Source organism: Jaculus jaculus, chromosome 1 (assembly GCF_020740685.1).
Source record: "Jaculus jaculus isolate mJacJac1 chromosome 1, mJacJac1.mat.Y.cur, whole genome shotgun sequence".
In the NCBI taxonomy this organism is placed as follows: domain Eukaryota; kingdom Metazoa; phylum Chordata; class Mammalia; order Rodentia; family Dipodidae; genus Jaculus; species Jaculus jaculus.
Window position 1 is genome coordinate 181,737,319 of NC_059102.1, and position 25,275 is coordinate 181,762,593.

The window sequence follows — 25,275 nt, forward strand, 5'->3', positions numbered from 1 at the left end:
ACTGATTTCCCCTCCAGCAGGGGCAGCCTGGCCTCAGCCCCTCCCCAGGCCTTTAACAAAGTCATAAATCCCAAGTAGGACATAGGAGGGGCGGCAACCCTGCACATGTCCCAGTGGCTGGACAGAGGCAGGCATCCCTGGCTGGTGGTGACTGCATCTTGACACTCCATCACTCATCCTCCGCTGCAGGCCACCCCCTCCTGGGTCACAGCCCATCCATCTTGGCCTGAGACTTTCAAGTCCAGCTGAGGCCCCTCTGCTTAGTGTTAAGATGAGTCCTGCTCACGCGGACTATTCTTATTTATCTTTGTGCGGGTCCCACTGTGGCCATCACTCGGCAGGGCTTCCCAGCTCTCAGCAAAGGCCTCTAGAATGCGATCTTCCTCCACCTTGCGGGCCCCACCTGGCTGAGCCCAGCAAAGGCCTGCAGCCAGGGAGAATTTGTCTTAGTCGCTGATATTGCTGCGCAGCCTTTCTCCCTCTCCCGTGGCTGTGCACCCTGCAGATAGTCCTAAGGAGCACGAGCAGCTGGGTGTGGTCACCATGGAAACAGGCATGGAGGGGGATCCTGCTCGGCTCATCCCCATCCTGACTGCTCTGGTGCGGGTAGCAGGAGTCAACCGCTGGCCCAAAGCAAAGCCTTGTGGAGCTTTTGTGCTGCCTTGTAGGTTTGCTCAAATTCACTTGTGTCCAGAGTCCTTTGCTATACCAGGACATCCCTCCAGGCAATGCCCCAGCCACAGGGTTCCAGACTCAGGTATGGGAAGGGCAAGTGTTGGGGATAAATGGGTGTCAATAAATAAAGATTGGGTTCCTCCAAAGGTTAAAAAAAAAACCAAAGCCAGAACCCTCAAAGTAATAATGTTGGAAGGAAAGAATTAGAACTAGATGATGCTGGGGTTGGGACAAAGCCAAAGGACCCAGGTTCAATTCCCCAGTACCCACATAAAGCCGAATGCATGAGTGGCACATGTGTCTGGAGTTTGTTTGTGGTGGTTGGAGGCCCTGGCGTGCCCATTCTCTCTCTCAAATAAATTTATAATTTTTTAATATAAAATATTTTTGAGCCAGGCATGGTGGCACATGCTTTTAATCCCAGCACTCAGGAGGCAGAGGTAAGAGGATTGCTGTGAGTTTGAGGTCACCCTGAGACTCCATAGTGAATTCCAGGTCAGCCTGGGCTAGAGTGAGACCCTACCTCGAAAAACAAAAACAAAAACAAAAATTTTTTGAAAAAGAATTAGAAAATGTCATGGGTCCCCCCATAATGGGATTCATATCTTCATAGTATCACTTGGGTGCCTGACCTGGGTCCTCAGAGGACAGAGAGCCATCCTGCTGTAGTCAAAGGTACCAGGTCAGGGAGAGAGAGTGCAGCTCAGCGGGGAGACCATGGTTCTCCTGAGGAAGCAGGGTGGAGGAAAGGACTCCCCCAAGGGTCACCTTCATTCTCCAGGTGAGGACCCTGGGCATCAACGGGCTTAGCTGAGCACATAGTCACTTCGTCAGTGGCCAGGCCTCTGCTCTTCAGAGCCATGGGTCTTAAGGAGGGAGAAGTGAGGGATGGCTGAGGAGTCAGGCAGACCTGGATCCCTGCCTGGCTTTAACACCTGCCGCTGGGACCAACTCAGAAGGAGGTTCTGACAAATGGCTCTGGTGTTCAGCACCAGGTTGGGACTGCCCGGGCAAGATAAGGAGCTGTTCTGCAGGCCTTCAGGCTCTTGGGCTCCTTTGCAAAAGTGGGGCCTGAGGCTTGTTAACCCCCTAGCATGCTGGCCAAGACCCCTAGTCCTCTACTCTCGCTCCCTGTGGTCACATCTGCTCCTGAGGCTAAGAGCCAAAGGTCTGCCTGTGAGTGTAGGGCAGAGTTTTCTAGATCTCCATCCAGCTATGAAGATCTCCTCTATCAAGGAAGATGTGCTAAGGGCCCCTGACTCCAATTGACATCCTTTGGGAAGCGTCCTACACAGGGAGGTTGCAGGCATCCACAGCACCTGGGGGGAGAGCAATTGGATGATGTCTGATCCCTTCTGCCGAGACCTTCATGCCCACACCTTTGGCTAGGCATGAATCAGGCTTTCCTGTGCTCCTTCCCACCCACAGCCAAGATTTGAGTGACTACTCTCTTTTACCAGTGGTGCACAGAGAAGGAAAGGGACTCAGCCATGAGTACACAGGCTGTGTGACAATACCCATGGAACAACCAGGTGCCTGACCTGGCCAGGGGTTCTTCCCTCCTTCTTGTTTTTTATTTTTTTATTTTCTTCCCTCCTTTTCCCTCCTCCTTATACACCAAATATCCTCTGTAGTGAGGTCTTGTCCCAGAAGCCAAGGCTGCCTCTTCTGGTCTCTACTGGCTACCAGAAAGATGGGCCAGGTGCTCTGAGAAATTGGTCCCAAGAGGCTATGTTCACCCTGGGGCCCAGCTTGACTGGTTTCCTCCTCCTTGTCACACTCAATGTGTAGAGGTTAAATGCACAGGCAGAGCTGCCCAGCTCAGCTCAGCCTCAGTTTCTGAGACTCCCTGTGTTTCTTTCCTCCTCCTCCTCTTCCTTACCTTCCTCCTCCTCCTCCTCCTTTTCCCTCCTCCATATGTCACTGGCCATAATTCATGTACTTATAATAATCGTGACCATATGCTTAATGGTCTGTAATAAAACTCCCACTAACCTGGTCCCAGCTCACAGATCTCCCCACCACTCCCATTCCTGGCCAATCAGCTGGCTATAGGCTACTTCCATACTTTCTCATGGTGTTAGTGACCTCAGGAAAAGGAACAAGAGGGGAGAATGAACTCAGCCATTTGCTTTGTGTGCATCCATCCACCCTTCCACCCACGCACCCACCCACCCACCCATCCATCCACCCATCCACCCACCCATCCATCCATCCATCCATCCATCCATCCATCCATCCATCCAGCCATCCACAGCTGTATTGAGTGCCTATATGCACTGAGCACTGGAGAGGCAGGAGTGAGGGGCACACAGAGTCTTAACATCTGTTCTCACAGAGCTGGAAGGAAAGGTGGATGTCTTACACATCCACAATTTATTATAGCTGATCACAGAGGAGCTGCAAAACAAGAAGGCCTACCAAGCGCAGAACCGTGTGTCTGTTGGATGCATACATAGCATAGGCAGCCCTCAGCAGGCACTCTGTAAACATTCAGTGAATGGATTGGTTAAGAACGTAGCTCTTTCCTAGAGAATGGAGGCTCAGTTCTAAAATGATGGCCCCGGCGCTGGGGAGATAGCTCAGTTGGTAGAGTGCTTGCCTCACAAACACGAGGACCAGGTTTCCCTCTCTGAGCCCATGTGAAAATGTCAGGCATGGTGGTATGCATCTGTAACCCCAGCGCTGGGGAGAGCGTGGAGACAGGTGTATCCTGGGGTTCCTGGGCTAGCCAGTGTAGCCTAACTGGTGAGCTCTCATTGGCTCAGAAGATATGGGGAATATATACCGAGCCTTGCACACAAGTGGGAGCGTGCTCCGTGGTTTTTGCAGCGGGAAGGCGCATGCTCAGAAGAGTCTGGCAGCCTTGCCCTGGTCCGTTCGTCTCCTTACAAGACGCTGCAGGCCAGGCATGGCTTCGGCAGCGCACACTCATTCCTCACGGTTGTAGGATTTGGCAGGCCAAGATCAGGAAACATACTGGCTAGGTTTCTGGGAAGGGCCTCTAGCCCTAGGGGCCCCTCACTCTCCTACAGCCTCATTGGCCCTTTACCTCCTTGAAACCATGTCTCCAAACGTAGCCACACAGGCTAGGGTTTCAAAAGAAGAATTTGGAATTAAATAAATAAAAAATTTTTTAAAAAAAGAAGAATTTGGGCACAACACCTGCTCTGCAGGAAGGGAAAGTGAGGCTCAGAGAGGGGCTGCTAAGGAGGGGCCATGCTCTGGAAATGTTTTTTTCCAAGGTGCTGGCATGGGAATGCACTCAGAGCTGGAATCAACATTTTGGTGCGTTCTAGAGAGTATTTTCTTACATCCAGTGCAAGTTCATAGTGGAATGAACCTGATGCGAGCTCAGACATCCAAAGAAGTGTAGGAGGTAGCCGCAGGGCATGGTGGGAGATGCTGTGTCCTCTGGACTCCTGGACAGAGGGATGGCTGGACAGAGCTCATGCTGACATTAGCTCAGAGTGCAGTTGTGATATTATCATGCCTACCCAGGACATAAAGCTTTGTTTTCTATTCTCCCAATGTCAGTTTTTCTCTCTCCAGTCTCTTGTTGCCTCAGCTGAGGTCCGTGGGTTGTTCCCATTATCTCCCTGGAACTGCCTAGAGTATAAGCCCTCTGAGCTTCCCACCACTCAGAAGTTAGCCATGATCCTTAGGACCCGCAGGATTTGTTCTCAGGCCACCTCTTCTGTCTTCACTTTTATCTCACCCTTCACTTATTCCATGAGCCTTCCTGCGCTTGCTTGAACACACCAACTGCCACCCCAGGGTGCTTTTGCACGCATGGTTATCTTTCCCTGCTAACTGTGTTCTACTAAAAGCTAAGTACCTTAGGGAAGAATTTTATCTGTTTGTTCTTCATTGTACCCCAAGACCTGTAAAAGTATCTGGCACCTGGCAGGTGCTCAGTATATATTGAACACATGAACCTGGGCTTGCAGCTCACTGAGTGAAAGGAGGGAGTTGTGTCCACAAGGTACAGTGAGAAAGGAAGGTGGGGACTAGAGCCTAGGAACCTGGGAGACCCTGAGTGGGAGCTTGGAGCTATTGGGTTTTAACACCATTTAAAAAAAATACTCCCCTTTGGCTGGGAAGATTGCTTAGTGGTTAAGACATTTGCCTGCAAAGCCTAATGGCCCAAGTTCAATTCCCTAGTACCCACGTAAAGCCATATGCACAAAGTGCCGCATGTGTCTGGAGTTTGTTTGCAGCATCTAGGGACCCTGGCATGCCTAGTTTTTTTGTCTGTCTCTCTTCTCTCTCTCTCTCTCTCTTTCTCTCTCTCTCTCTCTCTCTCTCTCTCTCCAAGTAAATAAATAAATAAGTTATTTAAAAATTAAAAAAAAACTCCCCTTAATGTGCCAGAGCTGCAAAAATGGGAGATTGTTTTTTGTACTATGGAATTGGAGAAAAATAGAGGCAATCTCATAGGATTACAGGAAAACCAAAAATTCCATCATCTATCTCTCTATCTGCCTCCCGTCCCTGCTTCCTCTCACCCCCACTCAGATCTCTCTGGTATATAAAAAAAGAGCCACAAAAAGGAATGAACATGGAGTGGGGGTGATAAGCCCCCGCTGCCATATAGCTTGCTGCAAGTTTTATTTCTGTTCCCTGCGCGTCCTCTGAGCTCCCAAATGTGCTAGCAGAGGCCCCGACTCTGATTTATGCTGCTGACAGAAAATCTAATGAGCAGAAGACATAAAAGCATAACAAGGTTCCCGGGGGTAGACGTGTTCTGGACGCAGCCTTTCAGGGGGGCAACAGCCGTGCTGATCGCCTCATGTCCGTGATGGATGTGGCCCTGGACGCCGACCAGGGGGCATGATGGATCTCGAGGGGGTGGCGATGGGAAGACATGTAAGCCCCTAAAACATCCCATCCTTGTAGTGAGAGGAGCTTCAGGTGAATCTACAGAGGAGACTCCAGACATGTGGGGGGCTGGCTGGCTGCTTGGTTTCTATTGGCAAGGAAGGAAAACACTTGCAGTGAACTGGAGGCAGACAGGACTTCTGTCCAGAGCCCCAGCTTAGCCACCGCATATGACCTTGGACAACTCCTGCAAGAGGACACCCATGTCCACTTGTCAAGTGTTTGAAGTGGTCAGGGTGGAAAATACCAGTGTTTCTAAATATCCAAGACAGATTTTGCCAAAATGAGAAACGTGGAAAAAGTAGAGAACATTTGCCCGGGTCGTACAAGGTTGAAGCAGCAGGGCAATTGTCAGAGCAAAAGGTGGGCCTGGGAAGAGAGAGCACTGTGTTGCTGCCAAATGAGAAGTCACAAAGCTGGGTTCATTCTTACTGGGGCTCTCCTCTTTGAACCATGCTGATAGCCAGATCAAATGACACATTTTAAATGTCTCTGGCTAAATCCAATCCATGAGTCATTCCTTTGAGACCTCAAATGAGATGACAACTCAAGAAAGAGGCTGGCCTTGAACTTCTGATCCTACTGCTCCTCCCTCCCCAGTGCTAGTTAGTATTGCAGGGGTGTGCTCAGCTCAGAGCTACCTGGCCTCAGGTCATTCTTTCCTCCGCCTCTCCTCCTCCTTCTCTACTTTGTTTCCCCTCCCACCCTTGTTTCTCCTTTGCTTACTCTTTTTCTTTCCCTTTTCCTTCCTGTCACTTCCTCTTTTGTTCCCTTTCTTCTTTCCTCTTTCCTGTTTCTTTTCCCATTCCTCCTCTTCCCACCTCCCCCTTTCCCCTTGCCTTCCCTTCCCTTCTTTGATTAGGAATTGACTCCAGGGCACTGACTATGTGAGCATTGTGCCTACCCAGCCCCACAGCAATCTTTTGCTTGAACTCAGTAGGTGCTGGGCACTGTACTAGACCTTGGGGGTGCAGGCAGGGTAGATGCAGGGCCGGACATGTACCATCTGTGGCCTGGACATAAACCTGTTGTGGTGGTTTAAATGTATGTCCCCCATAGACTCAATTATTTTTTGGGAGGGGGGGCTAGGGTCTCACTCTGGCCCAGGCTGACCTGGAATTCACTATGCAGTCTCAGAGTGGACTTGAATTCATGGTGATCCTCCTACCTCTGCCTCCTGAGTGCTGGAATTAAAGACGTGCGCCGCCACTTCTGGCTGACTCCGGTGTTTTTATTAAAGCTTGTAACTTGGGTCTCTAGCTGCCAGCCTGGAGGAGGTGTCACTGGGATCCAGCACCAAGGTATGTTTGGAGGCAGATCTGAATTCCAGCCCAAAGGTATGCAGACAGGTCTGAGCTCCGGCGGGGTCCCTGCCCCTTGCTGCTTTTTGGAGTGCGCGCTGGTCCTGGTGTTTTGCATGCTGCCGGTTGTGTGTTGGTTGGCTCTTGGTGTTTGCTGGCTGTTTGGTTGCTTCTCTGCTCGGCTGTATGGGAGCGGCTCCTTCTACCGCCGGTGGAGCGTCCCCTGGACCTATAAAGCTTGAGATAACTCCTTCCCCACTGTCCCTGGTTTGGGTGTTCTTCCCAGCGGCATGGGGCTGTCCACAACACCTGGGAACCAAGTCTAGTGGTAGGTCACACGGTCAGCGGCATCCTTGGGAGACTGTGCAGAGGTCACTGTCAGCCATGGCCACAGGCACACCTATGTACGCAGGGCCGGGCAGGCGGTGGTGGGAGGGTGGGGGGCTGGGCTGGTGGTTTCAGTTAGGTACAGAGCTATGCAGAGGACACGCCACCAGCCCTGAGCCTGCCTTGGTGGGCATGGCCGATGGGGCTGTAGCTGGGTACCGCAGCTGGCTTGGGATGCTGAATTCCTGAAAATATGGAGGCAATGTTCTTGCCTCACCAGGGCACCCCTTCTCCCTGGAATGTTCTTTTCTACATCATCCTGTTTGCTTCAACCCAAACACCTTCTTCAGGAGAAGGTGCCTTTCCTAACACAGGTCTTCCCAGGCTTCCTCTATCCCCTCATCCCGTCCTTGCTGGCATTGTATGGGGGCCATGCTGCTATTTTAGGTGTGGACTTGGGATATCAGCCGCTTCCCAGAAGCCTGGCTTTGTCCACCCCAAGTCCCTCAAGGCTAAGATCCCAGCCATACAGGCAGCATCATGCACTGTTATGGACCAGATGTTTCCCAGAGAAGCTAGAGCAGGCTCTTTGGGCTGTCAGGACTACTGAGGCCATTTAAAGAAATTGACCTGCCTAGGGCCACCATCAGGGTCAAGGCCCATCCCGGGAAAAGTCCAGGCCTCCCAGCCCCAGTTCAGGTTTTGTCTGTTATGGTTTGAGTCTGATGTTGTCCCAAAACTCATGCGTTTTGAATGCTTCATCCCCAGCTGATGGCAATTTGGAAGGTGGAGCCTTGCCGGAGAAGGCGTGTTGTTGAAAGGAGGCTTAAGAGTGCTATAACTGGGGCTAGGGAGGTTAAGATGATTGCCTGCAAAGGCTAAGGACCCATGTTTGACTCTCCAGATCCCATATAAGCCAGACGCAGAAAGGTGAGGCAAGATCAAGGTCACACACATATGTGTACTAGGTGGCACAAGGGTCTGGAGTTCAATATCAGTGGTTGAGACCCTGGCACACCAATTCTCTCTCTCTCTATCACTCACTCTCTCTAAAAAAATCAAAAGGATGCTATAGCCAGCTCCCCCTTGCCAAAGCGTAGCTCACTCTCTTGCTGCTATTTCCCACCTGCTGTGGCAATGCGATGATGTCCAGCCTCCGCTCACGCCATGCTTTCCCTGCCTTCATGAAGCTTCCCCTTGAGACTATAAGCAAAAAATAATAATAATAAATAACTGTCCTCATGGGAAATGTTCATAAAAATTAAAATAAAGGGCTGGAGAGATGGCTTAGCGGTTAAGCGCTTGCCTGTGAAGCCTAAGGACCCCGGTTCGAGGCTCGGTTCCCCAGGTCCCACGTTAGCCAGATGCACAAGGGGGCGCACGCATCTGGAGTTCGTTTGCAGAGGCTGGAAGCCCTGGCGCGCCCATTCTCTCTCTCTCCCTCTATCTGTCTTTCTCTCTGTGTCTGTCGCTCTCAAATAAATAAATAAAAAAATAAAAATAAAAAAATAAATTAAAATAAAAAAATAACTGTCCTCCCATCAATTGCTTTTGGTTGGGTTCTTTGCCGCAGCAATAAGAGGAACAACAGTCCCCTACCACAGCTCAGCTCAGCGGGGACAGCCAGATTTTGACAGAGCCACCAGGAGCACTGACCACCTGTCAGGGCAGGAATCTGCTTTCACAGTATCCCACCTCCTGGCTAGTATATTGACTCCTGCTGCCCCAGGAATCAGCCCTGAGTGATCATGAAGATTCCCCAACATCCCTTCCCTCATCTGACCCTGTTAGTAGTACTTTCTTGACAGGAAATGAAGATTCCCAGGGCAGCAGCCCTCTAAGCTCCACCTACCCTCCAGTCCTCTGCCTGGCTTCCGTCGCTGGCTTGGGGCTTGCATGACCTTGGCTAACAGGACGGGGGCCACTGGCCCGGGAAGTCTCTGCCTTCTTCCCAGATCTCTTGCTGTGCCGGACCCTGGGAACCAGAATTGGAGAGCTGCCTATCACCAGACCCCAAAGCAGTGAGAAAGATTTCAAGATGTCCATGTTACTCGTTCTGGGATTAGCGATCCAGGAAGGTGAAGCAAGTGCCTAGGGGCAGCCGAGGGTGATGGCGACAAGCCTGGGGAGGCAGGAGAGAAGACAGGACTGGCCTGGGAGGTAGAGAGGACTGCTCACCGCTCCTGTGACAGGCCATCGTTTCAAAAAGCCCCATTCATCAACGCTTCAGAGGACAGAAGTCCAAAATGGGGGGCGCTGAACCTGCCAAGGCTCTAGGGGAGATCCTGTAAGTGGGGGTTTGGGACATCTGTAAGGCAGGATACCCATAGGACTTCCTCTGCCTTCTAGGGCCCCAAAAACTGTAGTCCACACTTTCCTGGACCTCAGGATGTTTACCAAGCTGATTTGTCCTGGGATAGAAGACATATCACCTCCCTGTAGAAAGGGCCCAGACTGGCTCACATGCCAAGCAGAGTCCCCAAGCTCCGCTTCTCCCACATTGGCCTTTCTAAGCACATTGAAGATGTTCTCCTCCCAAACCGCTCAGCCTAGCCTCCTAAGTGGAGACAATTACAACAAGAACTTGCTCTTCCTCAGCTGCTTGAACACCTCTGATCCTGGAGACGATCAGGAGAGCTGCTTAAGTTTCGAATAGTGTCTTCCAGACATTAAGTGGCCTTTGCATTCATGACCTCACAGTAGCTGACACATCTACACAAGACCTGCACAATATGAAGAAAAAAAAATTGATGACCTCTAAACAGAAGAGGGACTAGTTGGAGAGAAGAAGGGGTTCGGTGGAGCTTGGGAAGGAGAAGGAAGACAAGAGGGTGGTGGGAGGGGATTATGATCAGGGTATCCTGTGTATGTGAATGGATGTTGTCAATAATAAGTTGTTGTTTTTTTTAAAAAAATTTCAAGAGCTAAATCAGTCAGGCAGGGATGTCAAAGGGCTAAGAATGTGGTAGGGAAACAGCCTGCCCCATCCCAGGGTGATTGACAACATGGGCTTCAGGGTGCACAAGCCTGGCTGAACTTGCAGCATGGCTACCTCCTGGCCAATTAGTCACCATGCCTGGGCCTCAACTTCCTTTTCTGTAAGTCAGGGAAGCAAGTGTTCCCCTCTCCACTACCTGTGAGGCTTGTCTGTGGGCTAAACAGAAGCAGATGTTGGAGGGTGGGCCCAGAGCCTGCGGGGTAGACTTCATCAGTAGCTGTTCTGAGGTGACAGGAAAGCTGTCTTTGGGATTTCCCGTTAATCATATGCGCTTCGTGTTAGGAAGGTTTAAAAATGGATCATTTGCGTTTTGAAAACTTTGCTCCAATCAAATGGACTATGCTTATTAATCCCTTTGGTGTGTGTATGCATGTTCACGTGTGTGCGCATGCGTGCGTGTGTATGTGGGGGGGGGGAGTTAAAGGACAATCTCAGGTGGTGATCCTCTGGCACTGTCCACCTTTTCTGTGACAACTGGCCTAGAACTCACCAAGTAGTCTAGATTGGCTGCTCTGTGAATACCAGGGCGCCAGTACTGGGATTATAAGAGTACCTCATACCTGACTTTAAAATTTTTTTTAATTTATCTGAGAGAGAGAGAGACAGGATGGGCACTCCGGGGCCTTTAACTTCCGTAAAAGAACTCCAGATGCATGCACCATCTTGTGCATTTGGCTTATGTGGGTCCTGGGGAATTGAACCTGGGTCCTTTGGCTTTGCAGGCAAACACCTTAACTGCCAAGTCGTATCTTCAGCCCTTACCCGGCTTTTTAAATGAAGGTTCTGAGAATGAGATTCAGCTCTTCATTCTTGTACTTTACTGAACTCTTTTTTTTTTTTTTTTTCGAGGTAGGGTGTCACTCTAGCCCAGGCTGACCTGGAATTCAGTATGTAGTCTCAGGGTAGCCTTGAACTCATAGCAATCCTCATACCTCTGCCTCCTGAGTGCTGGGATTAAAGAGATGTGCCACCATGCCCAGCTTTAGTGAACTCTTTAAATTTTAATTTTGTTTTAACAATATAGCTTGTCTAAAGTTGAAAATAAAAGGGCAAGTTTCCAACAAGAGCATCTGCACATGGTCAGAAAAGCCCTGGCTCCCAAAGGCAGTGGTCATCACCTTCAGAGAGAACCTCAGAGCCCAGGACCGTGGCATGCTCAGCACGCATGATGTGCACACCATGTGTGCTTGGGCAGCTTTGCCCGCCTTGCAGGGTACCAAGTTTGTCCCTGTGGAGAGGCCCTGTGGCATTACGCAGCATGTGCCAATGACCCTGCCTCTGTAGGGACCCACCTACTTTCCAGGCGTGGACAGTCCTGGGCTCAGATTCCTGGAGGCACCTCAACACAGTGGCTATGGATGTAAGTCCTGGAGCCAGGAGCACTCTGGGCTGTATCCCCAGCTCTGTCCTTCCCCATACTGGATGATCTGGGCCATGTGGCTCTGTCTTCCCAGCCTGTTCCTTCCTGTGACAAATGCAGATGCTAATGCCATCCTGTAATGGGGATGTTGGCCATGGTATTGTTTGCACTTCTCATTGCTGTGCTCAAATGCCTAACAAGAAGCCACTTAAGAAAGGAAGGGTTTATGTTAGCTCACAGTTCAAGGTGATACAGTCCACCATGGTGACCAAAGCCTAAAATGGCTAGTCACATTGTGTCTGTACTAGGGACGATGAAAGTGGACAGGAAGTAAGTCCAAGCCAAGAAACCTCAAGGCTACCTCCAGTGACCCACTTCCTCCAGCAAGACTATGTCTTAAAGGTTCCAAAACCCTCCAAGACAGTGTCATGAATTGGGGCCCAGTTATTCAAACACATGAGCCTCTAGTCCACATTTCACAATCAAACCTCAACAGCCATCTACCAGTCCACATTATATGCAAGCTGAGGCCCACGTCACTGTACACAAGGTTCATCTGAGTCACACAAGGCCCTAGCGAGAAGCAGAGGTCAGCATCTGACCCCCCTCACAACACCTCATCGTCCCAAGGTGAGCTGCCCTGTGCTCTCACTGGCTGTGAGCTGGGCCAGATACCAGGGCTTTTCCTCAGTGGTCTTTCCCGTCCCATGTCCCTGTCTTCTTCCTGCACTCTGTCAGAGTGGGGCCAGCTCTTCCTTTTTTTTTTTTTTTTTTCTCAGAAGAGTTATTCATTTCATAAGGAATATTTCCAAAGCTCTTTCCCAAGTTTCATTCCCACGTGTGTATAAGGTGATACCTGTGCACAGGAAGGCATGTTCTAATGTCTCAATGTTGCTGCTCTCTCAACCTCAACTTTCCCCACAAATGTTCCTTTGACCAGAGGTGCCAGGTTGACATCCTGAGCGCCCTCTAGGCACTTCTGGGGCCACTGGCTGGAGGCCCTAGGGCGCCCCCTAGTGGTCATGCTGGGGAGCAGCCCAGGGTGCCCCAGGCCTCACGGCTCATGCAGCTCTTCCTTTTTGACAAAAGCAAATGTGCCAAGTCTTGGGAGAGTGGCAAAGTTGCCGCTCTGACAAAGGACCTTGGCTGCGAGAGCTTGGTGGGCTTAGGATGGGGTAGGCCGAAGGCCATGGGCCAGGGGGAAACGGGTCAACAGGAAGGGGTTGCCTCCTCCAGTGCTTGGCAAGCTATGATGGCCTTTTGCAAAATCCCAAGCAATAAAATGACATGGCCCAAAGGGACACTTAGAACACAACTTTCTGGGGTGTGTACGTGAGTGCCAAGAGGACAGGAATAAAGGTAGAGGCCCAAAAGAAAGAGGAGGGCCCCGCTGACCCGACCGCTATAACCAAGCACATCAGAGGGGCGTTTTAAACAACTGTCACCCATTGCTTCTGGCTGGAAGTCCACGCACGAAGTATTTCAGGGTGGCTTCCTTCTGGGGGCTGGGAAGGAACTTTGGCTCATGGCCCTGGCCCAGCCTCTGGTGGTTTGCTGATCATCTTGGGTGTCTTTAGCTCCTTGAAGCATGGCTCTGGTGGGTGGAGCTCTGCCTTCGTCTTTGCTTGTCCTCCTCGAGTGGGCAGCTGTGTGCCCATTTGTGTGCTAATGTCCCCTTTTCCTAGGTGACACCAGTCCTTCTGGATTGGAAGTCCATCCTATTCCACTGCAACCTCTGCCCTCATCCTGTCCCCAGACAAGGCCCCACGCTTGGATGCTTTGGGGCTAAGACATAGTGTATGAATCTGGGGGAGGAACACAGTTTAACCCATAAAGAAATCTCTTACAACTGTGTGTGGGGGGGGGCCCAATGTGGCTCCGACTCAGGAGTGTTCTGCAGGGTGGGAGAGTGGTCAGCCTGAAGATGTGGCTTCAAAGTGGAGCTGAAGGGCCTTGCTGATGGGTTGGATGTGGGGGGATCCACTCAGACTACGATTCAGCTGGAAGAGCTAGGGGGATGTCAGATGGGGCCCGTGGTGGGCTTGGGGAGAGAAGTGAAGAGCAAGAGTTTGCAGCCAGCTGTGGCTGACACATATGGTGTTTGCCCCAGCTTACCTCGCGGGCCCACCTTGTCCTGGGCTGGAGGAAGCAGCCCTAATGGAAGGCAGCTGTGGCGGGGCAGCAGGCTCACATTCGTTCTGCTTTCAGGATCAAAGGCCCGAGAAGCGCCTGTCCAGCCCTGAAGGCCACGGCCATCCATCTTGGAGCTACACTGCCCAGGAGCCACGTCCCTGTGGCCAGAATCTATTCACTGAGTAAGGAGTCCACCACCCCCTTCCCAGCATCACTTCCTGCCTCCTGCCTTGGAAACTCCCCCTCTATCCTGGTCCAGCTCTGCCCTGGGCCTGCATCAGTACTAAGGGGGTAGATCAGACGCCTGAGCTAAGGAGATGAAGGAGCAAGGGAGAGGCTCCTGGGGCCATGGCTGACCATCCTTCAGCGATCCCTAATAGGTCATGTGCTATTTAACTGCAAAGGACAGCCTCTTCACAAGATGGCAAGATGCCAGAGCCCAAACCAGCCTCTTACCAGCTCATCTAGACCAAAGAGGGTAGCACGGCCTATCTCATAAGGTGACTGTGCAAAACATGTAACTTGTGTTCTTAGTCCTGCACATGCCATGTGGTAAGTCTGCTTGCTTCTTTGTTTCTAGACAGGGTCTCGTGTACCCTGGACTGGCCTTAAACTTTATATGTAGCTGAAGATGGCCTCCAACTTCTAATCCTCCTGCCTCCACCTCCCAAGCGCTGCAATTACAGGTGTATACCACCAAGCCCAGTTTATGTGGTGCCAGGGATTATACATGCAAGGTAGGCACTCTTCCATCTGAGCCATATCCTAGCTATGTAGTAAGTTACTATTACTAGTCTTGTTGTTATTATTTGAGAGTAATCAATTCTATTACATTTGTATTTAAATATTCATAGGAACACACCAACAAAGACTCACTCTCCTCTGATCTACTTGTTAGCAATGTAAGCATTTATAATATGAAATACCCTCAAAATTCATAGCCACATGCTAGCATAGGAGGGTTATTTACTGCCATCAGCAGACACGAAATTCTAATTTCACTGTGCCTGAGAGAGCCTGGGTTAACCAGACATGGATGTAACCTCAAGGCCCACTCCCAGTGTTTGCTTCTGCCAGCTAGGCCACCCATTCTAAAGACTCTACAACTTTCCCAAACAGCACCACCAGCTGGGTACCAAAACCTGAGCCTGTTGGGGATATTGGATATCCAAGCCAAGACTGTTTCTCTGCTCTTCCTTGGGAGCAGACTGTTGGTGACCCTGTTCATGTTGTTGTGACAAAGCACCTGACAGAAGCCACTTCAGGGAGGAAGGGGTTGTTCTGGCTCACAGTTTAAGGAGAGGAGGGCATAATGGTGAAGTGTAAAGCAGCTGGCCACATTGAACCTTCATTAAAGAAGCGGTTGCCTAGTGGTTAAGGCACTTGCTTGTGAAGCCTAAGGACCCACATTCAGCTCTGCAGGTCCCACATAAGCCAGACGCACACGGTGACACAATTGCACAAGGTCACATATGCACACAATGTAGCGCATGCATCTGGAATTTGATTGCAATGGCTGGAGGCTCTGGCATGCCAATTCTCTCCCTCTCGCTCTCTCACATTAAAAAAAAAAAGGCCAGTCTGTTGGGCTTGCCTTAAAAAACTCAGAAGCAGAGAGCCATGAATGTTGATGCTCAATTCATTTTCTCCTTTTTATGTAGCCAGGACCCCAGCCAGTAGAATGGGGCCGGCCACAGTTAGAGTAGGTATTCTCACCACCCAGAGATTGTCTCGAGGTGAGTCTAGATTCAAGCAAGTTGATGGTTCGTATTAATCAACACAGTACTCTTTCCAATATGACAGGGCTGTCTGCTCCATGCTCTGCAGGTCCCACATAAGCATACATTTGTGCAGAGACCCTGCATGGGGTGGCTTGTATATAGTGTGTCTTCGATAGCCTTGTGTATCTGTGACGAAGCAACATGCTTAATTGAAGCTGTGGGAGCCTCTGGCAAGTGGAGGCTTGCTGGAGGAGGTGTGTCACTGGTGGGAAGGTCTGCTTACTGCACTGAGCTCACTCTACTTCCTCCTTGCTGACGGGGAGACGTGACACCTGGCTGTCTGCTCCTGTCATGTTTCCCTGCCTTGATAAAACTTTCCCTTGAGAGCCTGGAGGGGTGGTTTAGCTGTTAAGGTGTTTGTCTGCAAAGCCAAAGGACCCAGGTTCGATTCCCCAGGACCCACATAAGCTAGATGCACAAGGTAGCACATGTGTCTGGGGTTCATTTGCAGTGGCTAGAAGCCCTGGCACACCCATTCTCTCTCTCTCTTTGTCCTTTTCTCTGCTTCTCTCTCTCTGTCTGCCTCTCAAATAAATACAACTGGAATATTTTTTTAAACTTCCCCTTGAAGCGATAAGCTGGAAATAAACCCTTTCCAACCACACGTGGCTTCTGGTCACGTGTCTTGTCCCAGCAATGAGAAGGGAACTGCTACACTGAGCCTGTGTCCCTACCCAGCATCAGCACTCCCACTGCCTCCTCAGCTCTTGCCAAGCACTGGCCTCCCTCAGATCCTCATGAGATACGGTGTCGCTCTGCTCTCTGTCCTAGTTTCTTATCTGCGGTGAGGCCAACCAGCTCACTGGGTTTCAGTGCCACTGTGCAGAAGAGCCATAGGAAAGGGATCATGATCACTGGCTGGGGTCACCACTGTAGCAGAGAGAATAAGATCCTTCCTCACAAAGATGCCTGTGCCTTGCTCCCCGGCAGCAGAGGAAGCTGTTCTATCATACAGCAAAATGGAAATTGAAAATGTGAGGAAAGATTTTGAGATGGGAGAACATCCTGCAACATCTGGACGAGCTCGATGTGATCACACAGGTCCTTAGAGGAAGGCTGCGACAATGGAGATGGAGGCGGGAATGAGCCACTTTGAAGGTGTACAGAGGGGTTGCCCCTTCCTTGCTCTAAAGGACCCTTGGGGCTGTGCAACGAGATGCAGATGGAGAAAGAATTCAATGTCACCACTTTATCTGGTCACTGGGAGACACAACGCTCTAGCAGGGGCTCGATACTGGTCTCACCCCAGTTGGCTACACACTTAGCAGTGGCAGTCGCTAATTCACTTGAACAGAAAAGGTCCCTCCAACTGCCTCCATCTCTGCCACTGGCTTTGCCATTCAAAGCCAGTGATGCAGGTACTGGGCCTGGTATCAGGTTGGCTGGCACTGTCTGGCTGAATCACACTGTCCGTCAGAGGAAGGCCCAGTGGGAAGGCTTTTACACTTGATGCCCACTCTCACATCCATCCACATGTTTCTTTCCAGACCTCATCGTTCCCACTCTCGCAGACTTTTGCCTTCCAGGTTCCTGGGTAACACGTGGCTCATGATGCATAGCAATGCTAACTCACCTTGGGTCATTTCTCATTTCTGCTCCAAGCTCTGCCCATTGGGAGAACTACCCTTCACTACTGTCTCAGGGGCCATCCTGAGAGGGGGTCCCAGGGAGTTGTGGCCTGAGTGCAACCTGGACCTACATGTGAAGCTAAGCCATCAGTCAGCTATTCACTCTGTAACTTGGTTAGAAGGATTACAATGTATGGAAATAGTATATTGCATGGAAGTTTCAAGCTTTATGTCACGTAACATAGGAAGGTGCCAGAGTGACAGTGGCAGGCTGTGTGGGATGTTGGCTGTTTGCCCATATGGTTTTTTATTTTTATTTTTAATTTTACATTTATTTATTTGAGAGCGACAGACACAGAGCGAAAGACAGACAGAGGGAGAGGGAGAGAATGGGTGCGCCAGGGCTTCCAGCCTCTGCAAACGAACTCCAGACGCGTGCGCCCCCTTGTGCATCTGGGCAACGTGGGACCTGGGGAACCAAGCCTCGAACCGGGGTCCTTAGGCTTCACAGGTGAGCGCTTAAACACTAAGCCATCTCTCCAGCCCCCATATAGTTTTATTTGCCCCATCTTATCATGCTGGGCATATCAAAATGGAGGGCTCTGCAACACGTGTGTCTGATGGGCAGTTTGGCTGCGTGGAGACTTAGCGTCTGCCCTAAGGTTCTGCTGTCTTTGAAAGGTATGCAATTTTCCTCTGCAGATAGTATGACCTTGCCCCATAGCTTCAGAGGTCTACACTGAGATCCTCCAGCTGGGTAAACCTACCCAGCATCTCCCCACCACACAGCCCCCAGCACCGCTAAGGGTGTTGGGCCATATGGTCCAAGCCAAAGGGTTTCTTGCACTGTAGCCCAGATCTAATGCAAACTGTGTTCCTGTTCTGGTTTCTACTCACGGCTGGAAACTCTTCATGTCATTTAAGTTTTTTCCCATTTTTTATGTGTATATGGGTATTTATGTGTACGCATGAGACTGCATGTGCATGTGGAGGCCAGAAATCAATGCTTAGTGTCTCCCTCTGTCACTCTCTACCTCCTTATTCTTTGAGACAGGGTCTCTCACTGCACCCAGAGCTCAACAATCTTGTTAGACTAGTTAGTCAGCAAGCCCCAGCGATTCCGGTCTCCACCTCCCCAGAACTGGGGGTTTCACAATGCCTGGCATTTACGTGGGTTTTGGGGATCCAAACTCAGGTCCCCATGCTTGCACAGCAAGCACTGAGCTCCACTCCCCTTGTGTCACTTGATATGCACCTTAGACCCTGAAAAGTCAACCAGACACAGCTCATCTGCCTTAGTCATGAGACGGAGCTGTCATGCTTTGTCCTTCACCTCACAAGGAATGTTCTGGAGTGTCCTAGACCAAAACCAAACTCTACACTAAAATTCTATAGTATTACTCCCGAGAGTGTGTGCTGACCCCAGACATCCCATGAACTTACTACTTCGTGCTCAGCTCGTCACCGCCATGATATCATCCATATAGTAGATAAATGAAGCATCCTGAGTGATGTCCACATGAACCAGGGTCTTTGGTCTATTTTGTGTCAGATGGTGGAAGAATTAACATGGCCCTAGGGTGAGATAATTAGTGTGCACTGAACTCCTCACAAGCAACTAAAGCTATCCCCACCCCTTTTATCTGACCGATAGAACATAACCCTCTAAGTATAATTGTCTGGAGCCATCTAAATCTTGTTTAATAAAGGCACCACACCAGGCCCAGGGGCCTCTACTAGGGCTATGACATGGCTGAATTTTCAGAGGTCCACTGCGGTCCTTCAGGATATGCATGGCCTCTGTAAAGACCAGATTGGTGAATCATGTGGAAATGTTATGGGGACCATCACCCCTACACCCAGAACATTCAAGGTGGCACTTTTTGATACTTTTTCCTCCTGAGATACAATACTGATCTGACTTGCTGTCATGCTTAGACTGAGGGACAATTGTAAAAGCTCACAGCTGGTTCTTACAGCACAGGCTGAGGAACCAGTATGGCTCTTCTGCCAACAACCAAGCATAGACATTCTGATTACAAATGGGAGAAGCAGGCAATGGATTTTCATATGTCCATGGACCCAGAGGACCTTCCATGAGTGGGACCAGCTCCCTCCTGCCCATCAAGACAGAGGGACCATGATGTTGCTTTGAGTCCTGAGTGTTCACCTTACCCTTACGCCTTACCCTGCACATGGTCACTCAAACAGGTGGTTGTGGTTTTATTTGGTGGGAGAGCTGGGCCAAACCGTGCCGTATGTACCTGCCATGCTAGCACAAGCTTCTTCCTCCTGCGCAGATAGCCTGTTTCTCACCTGGCAGGTTCTGGATCTGAAAACTGGCTCAGGTTCAGAGAAGTCTAGAGATCATGGCTTCTTATTAGGATGGTAACTGACAAATGCCTGCTCATTCATTCATTTTTATTTTATTTTTATTATTTTTGTTTTTTGAGGTAGGGTCTCACTCTGGTCCAGGCTGATCTGGAATAAACTTTGTAGTTTCAGGGTACCCTCAAACTCATGGCGATCCTCCTACCTCTGCCTCCCAAGTGCTGGGATTAAAGAAGTGTGCCACCACACCTGGCTTCATTCATTCATTCATTTTTAAGTGTGTGTGTGTGTGTGTGAGGTATTGCACATGTGTGGTGACTAGAGGACAACTTTGGGTGTCATTCCCCAGGAATGCCGTCTAACATTTGTACATGAGTGTGTGTATAGTGTGTGTAAACTCATGTGCCATGTGCACACATGCAGAGGACAGAGGAAGACATCATATATCCACCTTGATCACTCTTACAAAAGGGATCTCACTGGGCTGGAGGGATGGCTTAGCTGTTAACCCACCTTGGCCAGATGCACTAGGGGGTGCACACATCTGGAGATCGTCTGCAGTGGCTGGAGGCCCTGGCGCCCATTGTTCCTCTCTCCCTCTTTCTCTGTTAAATAAATAAAAATTAAAAATTAAAAAAAAAGAAAGGTATCTCATTGACTCTGGTGCTTTGTGGTTTTGGTTACCAGTCCTCCTGTTTCTACTCCCTCAGCTTTGGGGTTACAGGCATATGTCACCATGCTCGGCTTTTTGCATGGCTGCTGAGGAAGAGCTGCAGGCCCTCATGCTTGCAGGGCAAGCAATCTTACCCACTGAGCCATCTCCCCAGCCGCCTACCTTCTTTTTGAGATAGTCTCTCATTGGCCCAGAGTTCTCCAATCAGGTTAGACTGGCTGGCTAGTGAGCCCCGAGGGTCTTTCTGTCTCTGCTTTCCCATTGCTGGGTTTATAGGCGTGTGCCACCATACCTGGCATTTTTATGTGGGTTCTGGGAATCCTCATGCTTCACTGACAACTATGTCACCAACTGTGGCCCACTCCCTCACTTGTCTTTGATTCCTTTCATTCTACAGATCAAGGCACGTAATTTTTGATTGCCCATCTATCTTACCTCTAGGAACACCATTTGTCCGTAACCAGCTCTGGTTGTACAGAATACAGAAGGATTGCTTTTGAATTGTAGTTGGTAGAAGAAGAGTATAGCTCTTCCTTGTTTCTTGCTGCCTAAGGGATTTCTCTATATTTGTTTTTCCATAAATAACTCAAGTCCCTCCCTAGGAAGGTATTCCCCTTCCCTAGAATTAGGATTCCTAGAAGGATTAAACCTGATCCTGGCATTTGGGCTGGTTATCTCAGCTCCCCAAAACTTGGTGTCAGGGCTGGTGTAGCAGACAGCTACAGGTGGCTGAGATGAATTTCCAAACCAGGCACAGTTATGGAGGAAGGGATATTTATTGAAGCTTATAGATCCAGGGGAAGTTCCAAGCAGAGAGAGAAAAAGCCACAAGCCACCACTGAAAAGCAAGCACACTTCAGGAACCCCAGGCAGAGCTCAAGCACTTTTTATTTTTTTTATTTAATTTTTTTTTAATTTTTTTTTGTTCATTTTTTATTTATTTATTTGAGAGCAACAGACACAGAGAGAAAGACAGATAGAGGGAGAGAGAAAGAATGGGCGCGCCAGGGCTTCCAGCCTCTGCAAATGAACTCCAGACGCGTGCGCCCCCTTGTGCATCTGGCTAACGTGGGACCTGGGGAACCAAGCCTCGAACCGGGGTCCATAGGCTTCATAGGCGAGCGCTTAACCGCTAAGCCATCTCTCCAGCCCTCAAGCACTTTTTAAATCTTTAGACTGGAATTCCAAATTCACCACCACACCTTAGGGCTGGACCCTAGGATCTGCCCAGTGACACCTCCTGTAGCCAAATGGCTACAGATCTAAATTACAAACTTTAATAAAATCCTGAATGTACTGGGGGCCATCCAGTCAAACTACCACAATCCATCTCTGCCCCCCCCAACAGATTCCTAATCATCTCACATTGTATACTGTCAAATCGAAAGGCTCCCACAGTCTTTACCATCTTAAGATAGTCAGTCCTAAGTCTCATCTGAGTTTTAAGATTGGCTCTTAGCTGTGAGTCCTACAAAATCAAACAAGTTATATACTTGCTATATGTGCACAGAGAGTAAATATTTCCAACTGCTATAAGGCATAACAGGGAGAGACTGGAACAGTGCAAACTCAATGAACATCAAACTTCTGCAGTTGAAGTACAATATTATAACCAGTGACGGACAGTCTTCATATTTTCCAATTCCACCCCTCTAGCTGGGCTGGATAGCTAGGGAAAACTTCCATCCTGAGCCAACAGCCTCCATGGTAGCCTTTGCACACTTCTGGCATATTCAAACATCAGTAGGTTTCCACTGCAAACCACATCTTTCAATGGCTTTGCCAGCCTCTTCCTCAGGGTTATCATGCCCCGTCTACATGCCATGTCTCAGCAGTGGCTCCTGGGACCATGTGTGCACTTCATGACCACTCCAGACATTTTTCATGCTTCTGAAATCAATACCAGGTGTGCAGGACACAGCCGTATTCTTAATCCAGGGACGAAATAAATTGTAACCTTGAAGAACAGATTCCTTCTCCAGTCAACTCTTTTCCAAAAAAAGTTTGCATTTCTATTATAGTCTTTCCTCAGGCATTCTTCCCATTGTTTTAACGTTAAGTAGTTGGGCCATCTTCCTTAAGATTGCTAATGGGTTTGACAATAGTAGCTTCAGTAACCTAAGACCAGTCTCTGTGCCAGTAGATTTTAAATTTGCTTGAATTTTTCCAATTTAAAATCCTAAATCTCTCAGTCCCAAGCACACCAGTCCATTACAAATGTAACCTTGATCACACTCTCTGGCCTTGGGCAGCTGTTAGGAGCAACTGTCAGGAGCAATAGTCAGAAGTAAAAATAGGGCACTCACTCAGCAGTGACAAGATCACCATGGCAACCAGGGGCCAAGACCAGAGACCCTCTGTGAGCTGATATGCGAATGAGTTAACCCTAAGGTGGCTGTCATCAGCCAGGATGACTGGGGAGAAAAATGGGTATTTTCCAGCAAAAGCTCAGAAAATTGTCACTCAACTCAGAGAGGCAGACTACACGTCTCTCTCTGTGTTGGCTCCCGGCTTGAGAAGCACAGCCAGTGGAACCACTCAGCAGCCCGGCACAGAGAGGGGCAAGGTGGGGACCAAGTGAGGTCACAAGTGAGTGCCCTAGGGGGCCAGGGCCTGGAGAAGTTGAGGTAGTTGAGCAGATAAGGGGAAGAAAGGGTCCTGGCTTAATTAACATGTATGAAGAGTGAATAAAGTGTGTCAGCTGAATTAACATAATCCACCTCTTGACTAAAGAGTCTTGCACTCAGCACCAGAACACAGCCATCTCTTATGCCAGTAGACCAGTTCCAACAGAGGTTTCTTCAGTTTTATCTTCCCCTTAGAAAGTTCCTAAGCCAAGCCTCCAAATACACTTCTCTCTGCACTTAGCTGTCTTAAACTCTCATCAAAATAGTCCATAAAACTTGGGTTACCACTCTAGAAGGCATCTTCAGTTACAAGCACCAAGTTTCCCATTCCTCCAGCAAGCAATTTCCAACGATCAAAATCCAATGGTCAGGTTCATTTTAGCTACATCCCACATTCTGGTACCAATACTGTAGCAGTCAGCTTCAGGCGGCTGAGGTGAACTTCCACACCAGGCACAGTTATAGAGGAAGGGATACCTACTGAAGCTTACAGATCCAGGGGAAGTTCCATAATGGCAGAAGAAGCTGGCCCGCTTTCAAAGGACCAAGCAGAGAGAGAAAAAGCTATAAGCCACCACCAAAAAGAAAGAAAGAAAGAAAGAAAAGAAAGAAAGAAAGAAAGAAAGAAAGAAAGAAAGAAAGAAAGAAAGAAAGAAAGAAACGGAGAAAGAAAGAAAGAAAGAAAGGGAGAAAGAAAGAAAGAAAGAAAGGGAGAAAGAAAGAAAGAAAGAAAGAAAGAAAGAAAGAAAGAAAGAAAGAAAGAAAGAAAACAAGAAGGCACTCTTCAGGAACTCCAGACAAAGCTCAAGCACTTTTCATATCTTAGGCTGGAATTCCAAATCCACCACCACATCTTAGGGCTGCTGGACCCTAGGTGACACCTCCTGTAGTCAGATGGTTGCAGATCTAAATTACAAATTTTAATAAAATCCTGGGGTCCATCCATTCAAACTACCATAGCCAGTTAGCTCTGCACTTATAAATGACCCCAATTTAGGTCTATAGGTGGGCTTTACCCCTTCTTGCCTTCTAATGGGCAAGAGCTCTTCATACTCTCTCTTTATTCCTTCTCTTAATCTAATAAAGTCTCTCTGAACTTTACCTTCTGGTCTATGGATTTCAATTCTTTGAATTCATAAGACAAGAATCTGGGAGCACCCCAAAATTCTCATATCGTATTGGTGGGTTGGCATATACTGGTGTATTGGTGAGATCCCCCAAAATTCCAGTTTCACTCCTATGAGGCTATTGAGGCTATTGACATTGGGAGTTCCTAGAACTCTTGTGCTAGGAGAAGGAGAATGCTGAAGCCTGGTGCCAGCCAGAGGGGAAACTTGTCTCCGAGGACAGAACCTTAACACAATTCTACATCAGTTTGATAAGTTATCAGAACTGTGGCCCAACCTCCTTGATAAGGATCAGACTTCCAATTAGGGGGAGCCGTGTTATCAGACTCAGGTGCATAAAGAGAGACTCAGTTGGCTCATGGACTCAAGGGGCTGACCCAGAGGGGCTGAGCTGAGTGATACGGGGTCTGTGGGGAGTCCAGAAAAGTCCTTGAACCCCAAGCCCTGAGTTCATGTTTGTATTTCACTAAAGAATTGAGCAAATTAAACTGAGAAGGGTAATTATTAAATTATTATATTTACGTAGGGAAGTACAAAACCAAGGGAAGGAAAATTGATATGCCCATGTGGTTTGAGAGCCTATGTGGTGGGCCTGGAAGAAATGTAAAAAGAGATTTAGAGAAAAAGGAAAAAGTGCAGAGATCGCCTGCTATGCAGAGGGCAGGAGGGAGTGGAGAAGGGTCGAGGGGTTCTCCTCTCCCCTTGGCCCAGCTGGGAAAGAGAGGAGACTTACCAGGGCCTAGCGGTTCAGGTGTGATGGACAGGCTGCCAAGGGGTGCGCCCCCCTGGGAGGGGTTTTTGTCCCCTTACTGTATGGGCCTCACCTTCTGGCTCAGGCGAACCAGCGTGAGGGCTGACTGGTCTGGGCTCGGGGCTGGCCTCCAAGTTCTGGGGGCTGAACTTGACTACCTACAATGTCAGAACCACACTTAAATTCTAGGAAAGGGGACCTCCCTCCCAGGAGGGGCTCGGGTTGTTTATGGAAAAGGTCTAGGGAACTCCTTCCGGCAAGAGGTAAGAAGTCAGGTTATTGTTTGATCTCTAGCAAAGTGGAGACTACATTCCTGCCTTTACTTTTGGGGCTCAGTCACCCTAAGCTACCTAACAAAGCTACCCAACTCCTGCTCCTGAGGAAGAGGCGGGCGGTTCCTGCTGGGAACGTCGCTGGGAGCCATCTTGGAGAGACAGGGTCAGACACAGTTTCAGTGTAGCCAGGACGGACAGAATGGAACCTCCTGTTTCCTCTTTGGGTTTCTGTCCCTGACTACTGGAAACAAAACAACAACAACAAAAACTACCTTACTCCTATTTTCCTTCAAAACTATCTTGCAGGGGTAAACCGGATGTGGGTGACTGTGACGATGGGTCAGTGATGCGTGGGACCATACCTTGACAGGGACCCTTGAGTTATGCATGTTTCTTGCTTCTAGTTACATCTAAACTTGTCAAGACCCCCCAGAGATGGACTTGGGGGTGTTCACTAGACCTTCTTA